Source organism: Canis lupus, chromosome 13, assembly GCF_003254725.2.
Source record: "Canis lupus dingo isolate Sandy chromosome 13, ASM325472v2, whole genome shotgun sequence".
Classification (NCBI taxonomy): domain Eukaryota; kingdom Metazoa; phylum Chordata; class Mammalia; order Carnivora; family Canidae; genus Canis; species Canis lupus.
The window spans coordinates 9,656,537-9,672,298 of NC_064255.1; the positions used below are offsets into that span (position 1 = coordinate 9,656,537).

At 34.7% G+C, this 15,762-nt stretch overlaps 1 long non-coding RNA gene across 1 annotated transcript in view; it reads left to right on the forward strand.

The window, feature by feature from the left end:
* Positions 1-652: 652 nt before the first annotated feature.
* Positions 653-15,762, forward strand: part of LOC125752416 (uncharacterized) — a 60,648-nt gene continuing 45,538 nt past the window's right edge. The window contains exon 1 of the long non-coding RNA XR_007401903.1: positions 653-727. This is a non-coding gene — a long non-coding RNA (uncharacterized LOC125752416). The remainder of the gene's footprint in view (positions 728-15,762) is intronic.

The window sequence follows — 15,762 nt, forward strand, 5'->3', positions numbered from 1 at the left end:
GTCCTTGTATGATCTTAGATAAGTAACTTGAGTTTCTCTTTCCTTATTTGAAAAATGAGGACAATAATACTCACCTTAACAGAATTACTGTATTAACTGATATAATCAGTAGTTGTTAAGTGTCTGGCACAGAGTGGGCACTTATCATTTTACATCTAATGTTTTATAGTGAGTTAGTATCATGAGGACTTGCCTATTTCAACATTCTGATTCAAGTATCTAGAATTTTCTGAGATTTTCTTCAGTCTTCATTAAATCCTATTCAATGAGAAATCAAAATGGATCAATGTCTGATGTTCATTTTATTACATTATTTTAGTTTTCAAAATTATTCTGAAATATTACGAATGAATTGATTGAATCATCTTTTATGCCCTTTCATCAATACATTAATAGTAGCAATTATTTAGAGAATTTTTAACCCATTTTTTCTCTTATATGTTGCATCTTCCAACTTATTTACCTCAGTCTTTTCTAAACTTTACTTTGTCCACAAATTTATACCATTTTTATTTTTTCATGATCCAAGAAACTGAGAAATATTTCCCAAGATGGAAAAAAGGAAATATAGGTCAAGGTGGAAATTCTGAGAATAAGGAAATAAGAGAGGGTATGTAAGTTAAGCTTTCATCTCTGACCCTCCATTATAATTGGCAAGAAGGTGTCAGAAGCAGGACAAGTGGAGATATGAGACCATGATTCAAGAAGAGAAAATTCTTCAGAAAAGGTAGAGTAATAAGGTATCTAAGGATTGTAAAAAAGAAGGAAATAACCAATTATTTTAATTCATTTTAATGAATCACTGGCTTAAAATTCTGTAAATGTTTGAGATACATAAATAAATATTGGGCTATAATTCTCTTAAAGGTCACAACTTTCAAGCTCAGTTTTTTTTTGGTGGGAGGAGTAAGTAGGGAATTTTTCAGAATTTGAGCTCTACTGCACACAACCTAGTTTACTATAGATTAACAATAGTATATTATATCTGACTCCACAATGCATTTTCAACAGGATGGTGCAGATTTTTGACTAGTGGCAACAGTGGACTCAGAATTGATCATGATAGCTCTCAGAATGATAGTTATGAGAGCAATGTGAAAACTACTTAAACTGGAATTGTAATTTTTGAGAGAACTGATTTTTGGACTAGCCGGTCCAGCTGAAGAACCAGACTTAGGCACTACTATGTCAATGAAGAAGTTTAAAAAAAACTTAACAGAGTTATGACTCCAAAGTTGTTTTTAATCCTGGCTCCATAAATATGCCTACTTTTATTAGAAATATGGATTCTTTCTAGAAGGAAAAAAAAAACATTGCTGGAGGATAGAGAATATTTTGAGACTAGTTATAAACTTTAGTCTAGTTCTATTGGTCAAGACCAAATCAAATATGTATTTCATTCTGGCAACAAAAGGCTGGCAACAAAACTTATATCTACTAGCACCCAAATTTGGGAAAATGTAGAGGGAGATCTCTTCCAAAGATAGGGGGAAAGAATTTTGGGTGGTGGCTTGAATGGTTCCTAGAGACAACGCAAGTATAGAAGTCTCAGAAAGCAAAATTCTGCACCCATGGGAGAACTCAGGTGGCCTTTGGGGAAGAATTCTGCATGTAGCCTCAAAGCCAACTAATTTGGTGTTTCCATGAAGGTCTGCCTAATGTCCTAGAATATGAATATGGAAGGATTTGTGGTGACTGAAATATATATAATGACTCATGTAACAGCTCCTTAGGATGGATTATGACAAGCATGTCCTTTGATTTCTGACTAGAATTACCTCAGTATGCTGTCCACCAGGTAATTGTATAAAGAGGCTTGCAGGCAAAGAACATTTAAGCAAATTTCTTGAGGAGTTGTCTGGTTCATGGGAACAACCCAAATTCTTATTGTTTGTAAATATAATTAGGACTAAGGAGAAGAGGAACTAGGATCCAGTGGACGAAAAAGAAAAGTATGTGTGGGAGGATACCTAATGAAACCTAGATCTTGAGAGGTAGGGGTTAACTCTGCAAGATGACAAATTTTTGGCATGAGAAGTAGTTAGGCTTTAGTGTCTTGATCTGGACACATTCTAAGGCCAGCGCAAGGTCTGGTAAGTGACCTCAGTGGAAAGAGGAAATGTGATATGGTCATAATAATGGCTGGGTGTTTCACAGGCCCCAGGGTAAGTGATATAAATCCCAAAATAGTGGAAATTGGAGATAGTCTCAGTAATTTTTTGGTTGCGACAATAATGACTACCTAGTGGCTCTATAGGTCCCCAGAGTTTCTTTGTTTCCCCTGCATCCGATAGGGTACAGATTTGGAGAAAAAAGAACTTAAAACTAGGGATGTCAGATTAAGCTAATGCCTAGTTAAATTTGAATCTCAGATCAGCAGTGAGGTTTTTAGTATAAGTATGTCCCAATATTGCATGGGACATACTTATAATAAAACATTTTTTGTTTATCTGAAAGTCATTTATCTAGATGTATAGTATTTTTATCTGGCAACCATATTTAAGTACTTACTTAAATGTATTTGTTAATAAGAAATGACTATAGTGAGTTCTGTCTGGTTCTATTTAGCATTTTCTCTAGAGTATCTAAGAGGAAGTATACTCATTCCCAACAAAAAAAATATAGGGGAGAAGTTTTATGTCAATAGACAAAATCCATGAGCAAAACACGCTATTAAATAACTAAAACTTCTTTTATGAGATTTTTATAACATTGAAAGGATCTAAGACAAAAACAAAAATTTAGAAGACTTCCTCTCTGCTCATGACTAATAGAGAGAGTGGCAAAACTACCAAAGAAGTATAGCAATAGAATTAATAGGATTGGCTATTGTCTTTAATTTAATGAGTGGGGAGATAGAAGAAAAGTTTGGAATGATTTATAGGTTCCTGGTTCAGTTGGACAAATGGCATCATGAACCAAGAAGAGAAAGAGGAATATTGAATACTTGAGGAAATATTGAATCCAGCTTTGAAAAGCTGATTTCGAGATATTTTTTGAGATGTCTACCATACAGTTGAACACATGTATTTGGAACCTAAAAGAGGATCTGCATTAGAGATATGATTGGCAGTTGAAGCCATAAAAATGGAAATAATAGTGGACATATAACATATAGATAATGAATAGCAAAGGGCCAATGATGGAACCATGGGGAACACATATATTTGAGGAGGAGATAAAGGAAAGGGAACATACAAAATAAACTAGGAAGAAAATATAGAAAGAAAGATAGGAGAAATGGTATCCTAAAGGGAAAGAGATGAGAGCTTCACAAAGGAAGTGCTCATGAGTGCCAAATGCTGATGAGGTCAAGTAAGATGTACTATAAAAAAAGGTCACTGAATTTGACAAGTGGAATGCCACTGGGGATATGTGCCAAAGTATATTTATATTGAAGCAGTGGGTGCCAAAGCCAAATTGCTGTGAATTGGCAAGTCACAGAAATAAGGAGGTGGAGATAGTGAGTACAATCAGTCAAGGAGGCTGACAGTGGATAGAGGAAGCAGAGCAGTATTTAAAGAGGACATAGTATTGAAGGAGAGCTCGCTGCTCTTTTTTCAAGGGAATTTGGAATTGAGACCTGCTTGCTTGCTTGCTTTCCTTCCTTCCTTCTTTCTTTAAGTGATAGAAACTTGATCATGTTTATGAGTCAGTGAGGTTGAGGGTAAGACTGCAGAAGAAAGAACCACAGAAAATGGCCTGGGTCCTGAAAGTAAAGAAAGGGGTGGGAACAAAGGGACAGTGAGGGTTTTAATCTCTGGAGTAGAGACGGCATGTTTTCTATACCATTTCCTGTACTGTGACTAAAAAGAAGCAGATGAAAGTCAGTGAACTGTATAGGAAAGGGGAAGTAGGAAGAGGGAAATAACGTGGAAAAATCAGTATTGCCTTTTCATACTTAACCAGAAATGAACACGTCTGCTATGAACAAATACTGAATCATGTTAGCAAATCTTGACTGAAGTCTAAAGAATGAAGGACTCAAACCAGATGGAATTAAAAAAACAAACAAACAGAAAGACTTAACCAAAAGGACTTAAATCAGACAGCATAGCAAGTATGGAAAAGGGTGACGGATGCAGAAACTGGCCACACCCACTTCATAGATCAAGGGAGCCGGGGCTCTGTCAGGTCTATCTGGCAGGTATACCCTATTGAAAGGTAACATAGAAGATCCTAGTGCCTTTCAGCTTCAAAGTATTTTAACTTCTTTGTTCTTATTTTATTCTTTTTGTTGTTGTTGTTCTTATTTTATTCTCACTAGGAACCTGGTGTGAATGGTTATCCCATCTCCAATTAACTTTCTCATTTCAAATGAGTCATTTCGCATTCTGATTTTGACAGTTTAGTCTTTACGAATTAGTGAGTCAACTTCCCTAAGCTAAATGAACAGCAACATGATTAGATCTAGAATTTTAACTTGCATATCTGACAGCTGGATGCTGGTTTCTGGTGTATATAGTTGTCTTGCGAAGCTTCCTAATAACAGTTGGAACAGCTTTTCTAGAGTCATCTCAGTCCAGGTAAATAATTTTCTTTATTTCAATTCTCTTTGAAATACAACTTTCAAGTCTTTTATATACATATCTCAAGCTTCTGTGTCCCACCTTAGCCAAGGGAGGTAGCAAGGAATAATGACTCTATATGAGCTCTGAAACCAGATCAACTGAATCAGAATCCACCTCTTCTACTTCAGCTATGAACTCAGGCAAGTTAACTAACTTCTTGTTACTTTGATTTCCTCATCTTAAAAACTAGATATAAAAAAAACTAGATATAATACTAATATTCACCTAATGTTTTGTTTCGTTTTATTTTTGAGGATTGAGTTAATACCCTATAAAACTCTTAGTATAGTGTCCAGCACATAGTAAGGACTTAAATAATATTAACTACGAGTACTAGCTCCAAACTTGCCATTTTCCTAGACATCATAAACCGTGTCCCAAACTATACTTATTATTTTCTCTCCATTTTTTCTTTTTTTAATAAATATTTATGAAGCATCATTTTTATGCTTCACCTCACAGTACTAGATGCAAAGGAAACAAGGGTGAATAACATAGGAAAAGATTCCTCTCCTCCACTATCTGGTGGAGAAAGAGGATGATCAGGAAACAGTTCAGCAAAACACAGTAAGGTATCATTCCTGTCCTTTAATGCCTGGTTGCCACTCACATTTGTAACAACGATCAATCTAAGAAATAAAAGCCTAAAATATTTTTTAATTCTGCTTTCACATTGTAATACCTTTCCTGGAACCACTTTGCTTAATTTGATGTAAATCTTTCTAAATTTCTTGGTGGTATAGATTAAATAGATCTTTAAAACCATTAGAAGATCATTATTTTAACTATTATTTTGGTACCATGAATACTTAAAATTGCTGAGTTTTGTTTACCTGGATAGTATCTTCAGCATTATCTATGAAAGCACATTCTCTAGTCTTAATTAGCTAGAAAAAAATTATGTGAATTTGTAAAATCATCATTCTTAAAATCACCATGTTTTAGAATGTGACCTAAGATGTTGGCTGTGTTTTTAAGCCAAATTGTATAGATATCAGCCATTTTTTTAAACAAGAAGGTATGGCTAATACTTTTCTCAGTAGAGTTTAGGTGCTATATATCCAGAGTTTCTAATTATCACACATGCCCTCCCATGTAAAAGAGAATGGCTTAAGGGACTGCCTCTTTGAAATTAATCTAAGCATAGATCTAGCATGTAGAGATGTTTAAATCACCACCACAATGATAAGCCATTAGGATAAAAAAAAAAGACCTTTATATTGAAAATGCCTAATGCCTATATTCCTCTGATATAGCCACATCCATTTGTTGTGAATTCCTAAAGTTCTTTAATCTCAGAAATTAAAGCTGATTACCATCCCAAACATTCCAAAAGGGATAATGAAGCAATGGAGAAGGGAAAATGGCAACCAAAGCAATTATTGGCCAACAGCATGGTTTTAGTGACTATATATATTCAATTATTCTTCTCTTAAATTGTTCATTTGGTTTGTTTTGGTAGAGGAGAGGTTACTACTGCATCCAATCTGACTTCTAAAGCTGCAATCTCCTAACAGAGTAAGCATCAATGAGCACTCTGGAGGGCTAATTATAGGGCTGTCAAAAACACTTACCAGAAAGAATACCCAGAGCAGTATTATTCATCATAGTTCAAATGGGAAATAATCCTAATGCCCATCAATGACAAAAAGGATAAGTAAATTGCAGATTCTTTCTAAAGTGCATACTATACAGCAATGAAAATAAATTATAGCTATATGCAAAAACATGGATATTAAAAACATAATATTGAAGCAAAGAAGGTAGACATAAAGAAATGCTTGCTGTTGTGATTCCATGTACACGAAGTCCAGAAAGAGATGTTACAAGTTATAATGGTGGAGACTTTGAAAATGTTGGAAATGGGATCCCTGGGTGGCTCAGCGGTTTGGCACCTGCCTTTGGTCCAGGGTGTGATCCTGGAGTCTCGGGATCGAGTCCTGCATCGGGCTCCCAGCATGGAGCCTGCTTCTCCCTCTGCCTATGTCTCTGCCTCTCTCTCTCTCTCTCTCTCTGTCTATCATGAATAAATAAATAAATCTTTAAAAAAAAAAAGAAAATGTTGGAAATGTTTTGTTTTTGTTTCATTCTATTCTACTATCTTACCTGGACGCTGATTACATTAGTGTTTCCACTTTGTGAAAATTCAGAGAGTTGTACATGTGATTTGTATGCTTTTCTATATATATGCTATCTTTCAATATTCTTTAACAAAACTGATAATCTATGGCAAGTGGGCTTTTGGGGCAGCTGATGATACTCTACTTTTTGACCTGGGATGTGGCTAAAGTAGTACGTTCACTTTGTGATACTTTGTGTGCATTCATGATTTGCATGCTTGTCTATATGTATGTAACACTGAAGGTAAAAAAACTAGAAAAAAAAACCCTCAAACTGCTCGCCATTATATTGTTACACTGTATGGGTAATTGTCTTTTTACAATGAGATATATCAATCCAGGCTTAGAATTTGACACTGCAGGGGTGCCTAGATGGCTCAGTAAATTGAGTGACCAACTCTTGGTTTTGGCTGGAGTTGTGATCTCATGTGGTGAGATTGAGCATGCTCATGGATGCAGAATCTGCTTGAGATTCTCTCCCTCTCCCTTTCCCTCTCCTTCTCCCTTTGCCCCTTGTGTCACTTGCTTGTATGTTCTCTCTCTCTCTCTCTTTCTCTCTCAAATAAAGGAAATGAATAAAATCTCTTTTTTTAAAAAAAAAAAAAGAAAGGAATCTGGCACTACAATGATAGTGAGGAGTAGCTATCATTCCTTCTGTTGTCCCTTCTTTAAAGGAACATCTTTCTCCAATGAATATTGTTGAGGACACAGTATTCTGGCTATAGATTGTGGCATACCTTATTTGGTTAGGCAGTTGGGAACTTCTCATGTGTGCATAGAATGTCTTTACTTACTTCCTTAATGTTTTGTCATAATTTATCAAGTTAATTTCTAATAGATCTTCCATTTATAAGTGACAAACACTGAATTTTAGCAGAAAGCCTCATAGATATTTTTAGAATAAGAGTTCAATATTTATTTGGATTTTTTTTTTCTCCTACTTAGGAAAATTATGGCAAAATATCTAGTCATTGAGTCTGGTTTTTTGTTTTTTTTTTTTCTTTTGATTTATCAGAAATATCAAGCTGTTTAATATTTTTAAAATCTCTTTTGATGTCTTACTACCCTCTGCTAATTCTCAGCTGATATGGACAAATTTATAAAATTTGTAAAGTCTCACAGACTTAGTTACAAAGGGCATGCCTACCCTTGTCATTCAGGTAGGGGTATTTCAAATTGTAGAAATAACTTCTTTAAAATCTTTATTAATAGTGACTTACTGTGGCAGCATTGACAGGCTTCTCTCCATCAGGAAAATAAATACAAAAAAATCAAAAAAAAAGAAAGAAAATAAATACACAAATAAATATATTCTGTTTTCATCTGAATAAATTCAAGCCAAAGACAATCGATACTCACTATTGAAAAGAATGAAAATTCTGATTTTTTAAATTATTATGATTGGTTCATGTCTTCCATAGACTTGCTTTGCTTTAAATAACTGTAATATTTTCTTTTTCTGATAATCCAATTATCATAACTTGGCAAGTAAGAATTCATTTAAGCTGATTCTGCTAACAGAACCCCAAAATTTAATCTTTGTTTTCCTGTAACCAGATATTCCAGACCATCTTAAATTTTTTTATGTCCCAAAATAGTGTATCATCTACTTTTTGTAGAATCCTATTCCATTTTACTGGAAAATAAATTAGGAACCAAAGCCTGATTATCAGGGATGCAAAGCAGACTAATGAGTCCTTATTATAATAAAAAAAGTTTTTAGGACATGCTAATAGAAGAACTAGAAAAATTATACTTGAAAATCTTATATTCACGGTACTTTCATGTACTGCCAGTTGGATTGCCCATGGAGGAGAACTGATACCATCAAAATTACAAATATAGTAATTTATAGTATGGGACTAGCAATCCCACTTTGAGGGAATTATCATATAGATATATTTGTATCAGTATAAAATTATATAGTTTATAATTTAAAAAAATAAAAACACTCAAATGTCTTATCAAAAGGGGATTGGTATCTTCGTAGAATATACTACCAAAAAAAAATAAAAAGAGGTTATGTTATTGGTACGGCTGCAGGAGAGGCCACTGCAGGGAAAATGGTGGATGGGTAGCCAGAAAGGAGTCTAGAGCCACTAGAGTAATGGAGGGGAAATTTCCAATTACCATGCAAAGAGGCTGTGATGTCCACAAAGCTTAACAAAGGTCTGCAAGTCTGTATTTACCATAGTCAGAAAACAAAGATTTCCATCAAGCTTGGATCAAGTAAGCCTAAGGAAATTGTTCCAAGTCTTGCTCCAAAAATCCTCTCTGTAGCAGCAGCTATTAATGGAGCTGAAGATAATAAAGTACAGGAAACACCTCCAGAAGCAAAGATGAGCATAAAGAATATTGAATGGGGATACACCAACACCAGCAGCCTGAACACCTTCAATAAAGGAATTCTGATAACCAGAAACTATGGGAGCAGGATGTAAAATTTCATCTTGGAAATTTCTATGACCAGTACAATTAAATGATAAGTTTTGAAATTGGGGAATGGGGAAAGCATAAAGTTAAAAGAAATAGTTCCCTTTTTAAAAGACCAGTAGAAAATTCTTTGGAGTCCAAGCCAGGTTTTTTGTTTGTTTTATTTTTTTAAGATTGAGTTGTACACTAATAAATGAGAGGTTGAAATAAGAGGTGATTGTTTCATGGATAGATCTCAAGACATTTGTTAATTTTGTAGTCTTATGGGATTAGTTTCCAAAAGTTACAGATAATAAAGAAACCAGAAATGGTATCCTTAAGAGTTGCACTTTTTTTTTAGATACAACTATTAGCCCTACTAAGAGAGAAGCAAAAGTTATTGTTTGTTTAAACTGCAAGCAGTTCCTCTCTAACTAATACCTTCATTACCTAAACTGTCTGGCTCCCAGAAAGAGTCATATAGAGAGGGAATATTGTATTAGGAGGAAAATATTACTGGATTGTCAACAGAGTCAACTTAGACAAAATTAAGATATAGTTTTCCCTTTTTAACCATTTGTTTATTGCAAGTCATCATAAATAAGACATTGTATTGCTGTTGGTAGATACAGACACTTAGCTGTATACCATTCAAAATACCATTTTTTGAAACTTTGTGTGAACCATTGAGTATTTGAAATAACCTTTCACCTAAATGGGTTTGCCCTACCTCCATTGGTCTTTAAAGAGCAACCATTTGTCATCAAAATAAACCAATATTTTGAATGTGCTTCTCTTGCTTGTTAATTAACTATTTCCTGTAAGCATTTAAGAAAAAAATTAGGAAGTACTCTTCACACTGATGTAGAAAAATTGCCAAGATATGTTGTTCAATGAAAACAAACAAGTGCAGAATAGAATGCTTTTTATACAAAATCACATATGAGAAAAAGGTGAAAAATTAAGCATATATGCTTATATTTGCAAAGAGAATCTATGAAAAGATTGATAAGAAACTTTAAGAAAGTGTTTATGGGTTTGGGTTAGAGTTTGGAACAAGGTGATTAACAGACAAGATATTATCAAGACTTTTTACTGTATATTATCTTCTTTTAATTTTTTTAAAAGAATGTGTTTTGAACCATGTGTATTACCTATTCAAAAATTAAAGGCATTAAAAATAAAATATGTAGATACACTAAAAAATAAAGTATAAAAATTAAGATGTGCATCTGTATTGATCTCATTAACATTTCTCTGCAACATAACAACATAGGGTTTTTTTTTTTTTCATTACAAAGTTGGTATCAGATTCTTTTTTTTTTTAATTTATTTTTTATTGGTGTTCAATTTACTAGCATACAGAATAACCCCCAGTGCCCGTCACCCATTCACTCCCACCCCCCGCCCTCCTCCCCTTCTACCACCCCTAGTTCGTTTCCCAGAGTTAGCAGTCTTTACGTTCTGTCTCCCTTTCTGATATTTCCCACACATTTCTTCTCCCTTCAACATAGGGTTTTAAACACTCAAGTGAGTATAGTTGTACTCTCTTTTCTTTTATAATTTAATAAGCTATATAGTTTTCCATTTAAGTGAAAAGCTGATGGAAACTAATGTAATTACTTATTTATTTTCTATACTAACACAAAAAACAAATTCAATATAATAGTACTTAAACTATGAAATGAATAATATTAATATCATAGTTTCTTTTGGCAACCATCCTTTGAATATATCCACAAACATTGTGCAAATTATTTTGCTCTTGAGTCAATAGTAGTAATTCCTCATTCTGCTGTGATTATGTCAAATTTCCTATTAGATACTGTGTTCCAATATTTTAGGTTCATTTTAAATTTAAAACTGCTGTTGTTCCTATAACTGAAAGTGTTTACCTGACAGCAGCTTTCAACTACTAGCTTACATATAGAGCAGTGGAAGCTAGTCCAACTCTCCTAAATATTTGAAGTATCTTTTAACCACTGGGACAAATGGTATTAGTAATCACCAATGGTTTTTTGTTTTTGTTTTTTCCTCATCTTCTTCCAAACAACCTTTTTCTTCTCAATGTTTCTTATTATTAAACAGTATGACAGTTTGACCAAATTTTGGCCAATACAGTGAGAGGTCAATGATGTTGCCACTTCTAGGATTGGTTCATAGAAACCTCCTATATATGATTTTCATTGTTTTTTTCCACTTATGGCCTAAGTAAAGAGGAATTTCTGGAGAGAAGAGGATGAGCAAAATGGAAAGGGACTGGATTTCTGAATGATTGCATGGAGCAGAACCTACCCATATTCCTTTCAATAACATTCATTGTGCTCAATAAGTATTCAATATTTATGGTGTTAAGCCTTTGACAATTTGTTATTATTATAGCAGTTAGTCTACCTGACTAACAGAGACAACCATCTGATACATCTGAAATTATTTAAAATATATAAGGCTTATGTTCATAAATTACTGCAACTTTGCCTTCGGTTAGAAACAAAAATAAAAAATAAGGAAATATTATTGTAATTTATATGTTTGACTAAAGCACTCAGGTTTGCATATCCAATTCAAGTTCAACTTCATTGAAAATCTTGTCCTTGGGGATCCCTGGGTGGCTCAGCAGTTTAGCGCCTGCCTTTGGCCCAGGGCGTGATTCTGGAGTCCTGGGATTGAGTCCCGCGTCAGGCTCCCGGCATGAAGCCTGCTTCTCCCTCCTCCTGTGTCTCTGCCTCTCTCTCTCTCTATGTCTATCATAAATAAACAAATCTTTAAAAAAAAAAAAAAAGAAAATTTTGTCCTTGTTTGGGCATAGGTTTTAATTTATCTTCGGTCTTTTCTGAGTTATTAGCATTTCTCTCAACATCATATTTATTTTCTCACCAACTTTACTATATGATATATTGACATAACCAAGCCTTTAAACATCACTATTTCCAAATCTTTTGTTAAAGATTTTGCTTACTTATTGAGAGACACACACACAGAGTGAGAGAGGCAGAGACATAGACAGAGGGAGAGCAGGTTCCATGCAGGGAGCCCTGATGTGGGACTCAATCCCAGGACTTCAGGATTATGCCTTGAGCTGAAGGCAGGTGCCTAACCGCTGAGCCACCCAGGCCTCCCCACTATTTACAAATCTTATTTTTAATATGATTTAATCTTACTCTGTTTATTAATAATCTTATTTAAGTTTTGGCTTTTAGGATGAGTATGCAGATAAGGATACAAAATAGAGCTCATATAGAGGATATATAACAAATTTTGTTCTCTTGCTTTTATTGTCCTTATTAATATTATCTAGTGTTTAGCAAATTACTAGGTCTTTAAAAAGAAAAAGTATCTTTTGAGGATTATAAAGGAAGAGGGACATCAGTGAAAATTAGACTATTAAAATATTTGTTATAAAAGTTTACATTTAATAAATTAATATATTAATATAAATATACACATTTTAATGGCTTTATGTGAAATTCTCTTTTAACTCTTTATTTTTATGAGCTACCCTAACCCTGTGTACATGTGCATGTGCATGCATGTATGTGTGTGTGTGTGTGTGTGTGTGTATGCTCATGTATCTACTTCTGCCATTGATGGTTTTCCATTAGAAATTTAAAATGTTATCAAACTGAGAAGTAATTTTATCAATCAAAACCTAACCTTAAGGAACTAGAAAAAGCACCACAGATTAAATTCAAATCTAGCAGAAGGAAATAATAAAGATATAAGTGGAGAGTTACAAAATAGAGCATACAAAAACAAAGAACAGGAGAGATTTGAGATTAGGTGAAAAGTATGATAGATGTGTAATATAAGTACCAAAAAGAGAAGAGGGAGAGAGAATGGAGCAGAAGCAATATGAAGAGCTGATGGCTAAGAATTTTCCAGACTTCTGTCCAGACTCCGACACCTGCCATTTAAAGTCTTTCATAGTCCAGACACCACGGCTCCCTAGTTTCCTCTTCTGCCTCCTCCCCAAGGCATCAAGAATAATGGCTCTTCTGATCTTTGCTGAGGACGTCTTCTCCCTGACAATGTCCTTCTTCACTTATCTGCATACTGAAATCCTCCTTCTTTCTCTTTGGGCAATTGAAATGTTTTCTGCATTGTTTTTACAATTCTCTTGATCAAAATGAATTGTTCTCATTGAAATCTCACAAGTTCTTTGTTTCTATTCAAGTAGAGAATTTACTGTAGTCTGACTCCTATAATTCTTTCAGCCACCTGTCTTCTCTACTACACTGTTCAGAGAAAGTTTTGTGATATTTTTACCTTTCATTGGGAAAGCAGTGGCTAAAAGGAATTTAACATTCAGGGCAACTTGTTAAGGCAAGAATCACAGAAGTGCAGGAGACAGCCTAGTTATACTCTAGCATAGGCATATGCCAAAAAAATAAGGAAATAAGGAGTCATCGTAAGGGAGACAGGAGTCTGAAGGGATCAAGATTATACATTTCCAGGGGAACTGTATAGATGTAGACTCTAATAGAATTTGGTAACTTCAGGATTTAATTTCTTACATTAAGGACATTAACCATAAACTCTGCTCTTGTGTCTGTAGAGATTGTATTATTCTGTGTATCCCCAAAGTAGACACCACATCATATATTAAGTATGACATTACTAAAAGAAGAAGCTAAGCTTTGAAATGAGATACGGGGGTGTCTGGGTGGCTCAGTTGGCTGAGTAGTCAACTCTTGATTCTGGCTCAGGTTATGATCTCGGGTCATGAGATCAAGTCCCAAGATGGGCTCCACACTGAGCATGAAGCCTGCTTGAAATTCTCTCTCTCTCTCTCCCTCTGCTCCTCCCAAATCCTGCTTGTGCTCTTGCATTCTCTCTCTCTCTCTCTCTCTCTCTAAAAAGGAAAAGAAAAGAAATGAGAGACAGTTTTAAGATTTTTCTCAAGAAGTGGTCAAGTTAGAAGGTAAAAGAGAAAACTGTTAGAAGAGTGATCTAAAGCTTCCTCAAAATATGTATTGCCAATAAAAAAATTGTATTAAGTGCCTACTTGTGAGTCCTAAAGTGGTGACTCTTCTATAGGCACATAATAAACAAAATAGATCTAATTTGAAACCACGGCATTCACTGAATTTTTATATGTGATTAACAATTCATTCAGAGATCTCGGTAGAATTATGAGGATATACAATACAATTTATTATTTGAATAGTAAATACACTTCGTTGACATAGCTGTGACAATTCAATTCCTGAAATTCAATGCATTAACCCTGTGAAAATAGCAAAAGGTAAATGTGATGATATGGGATTCTTTTTTTAGAACTTATTTCGCTTTTTTTTTTTTTTTTTTTTGTAAGAGAGGTTGCAAAGTAGGAGGAGGAATAGAATCCTAAGGCAATAAAAGCTTTTGAAGGTTCAATTACAAAGGTTTCATCTTCTCAACTTACCTGGAAACAGGTGAGCAAGAAAAATACTCATGCCTTTTCCTCATGTGATACTCTTTGACATAATTCCCTGTAATTTGCTGCCTTTAGCAGACAGATGGAGATCTGATATTAGGAGGATACAAATTCATCCTTTCCACATTCAGTGGGGGTAGTGGAGAGTTGAATGGGGAGTAGGGGAAGAAGTCAAACTCAGAATGAGACAGCTACTACTTACTGCTCAGTAAGTGATTTGCCATCTACTTCGGGCCTTGAAAGAATAGTTTAATGTCTGTATATTCAAGTAGGATTCATGTCTAACTTCCTTCTTTACAGAGTGCACAAAATTAAACACTTGGTTTACTAATGTTCTCTTTGATAGAATTCTACCTTCACAGCTCTGCTAATAGTCTGTAATCTGGTGATTATCAGACTCAAGCTTCTTCATGTCAAACTTGATTTATATTAGAAGCCGTGGGATCTAGACAAATGTAGAAGATCTCTGAAGATGTATTTGGGGGAGAAAGCATATGGAAGGTAAAATGGCCACTAAGGTACAGATCCATTTCCAAAACAAGTGTAGAAAACATCAGTGGTTTAGATAGATTCTTTAGCAAGATGTTTGACCCAATGTTTCCTTTTAGTGAACTGTACTTAGATCTTTAGATTTTTGAGCATAGGTTTTTAATATTTACCAGTATTTTGCAGCTGATCTCAACAGAATTAAACTGATCTTGCTATAACTCCTTTAAAAATTGTCGTAGCTTCATGGGATGCTTGGGTGGCTCAGTGCTTGAGCATCTGCCTTTGGTTCAGGTCGTGATCCTGGGGTCCTGGGATTGAGTTCCACATTAGGCTGCTCTCAGGGAGCCTGCTTCTCCCTCTGCCTATGTCTCTGCCTTTCTCTCTATGTCCCTCATGAATAAATAAATAAAATCTTTAAAATAAAATAAAATTGTCATAGCTTCATAGTGAAGAAACAATGAATCAGAATCAAACAGATGGCCATTTAAGTCCTGTTTCTATGGAGAATGAAGTACAAAGACTGCTTTTCAGGTAACAGACCACTTAATCAACCAGCTCTCTGAGTGCACAGTTACGCTTTACAATTAATGTCAATATTGTAAATGATCTGACAAGATGTCTTGTGTATTACTTCAGGATATCTCCAGAAATCAATCACTTCTCACCACCATTCTCTCTTACTTGAATTACTGTGATAGTCTCTTCATCTTCTATTCTCTGCTCTCAGCCCTTTTCTCTCTGAGTCTCTTCTCAA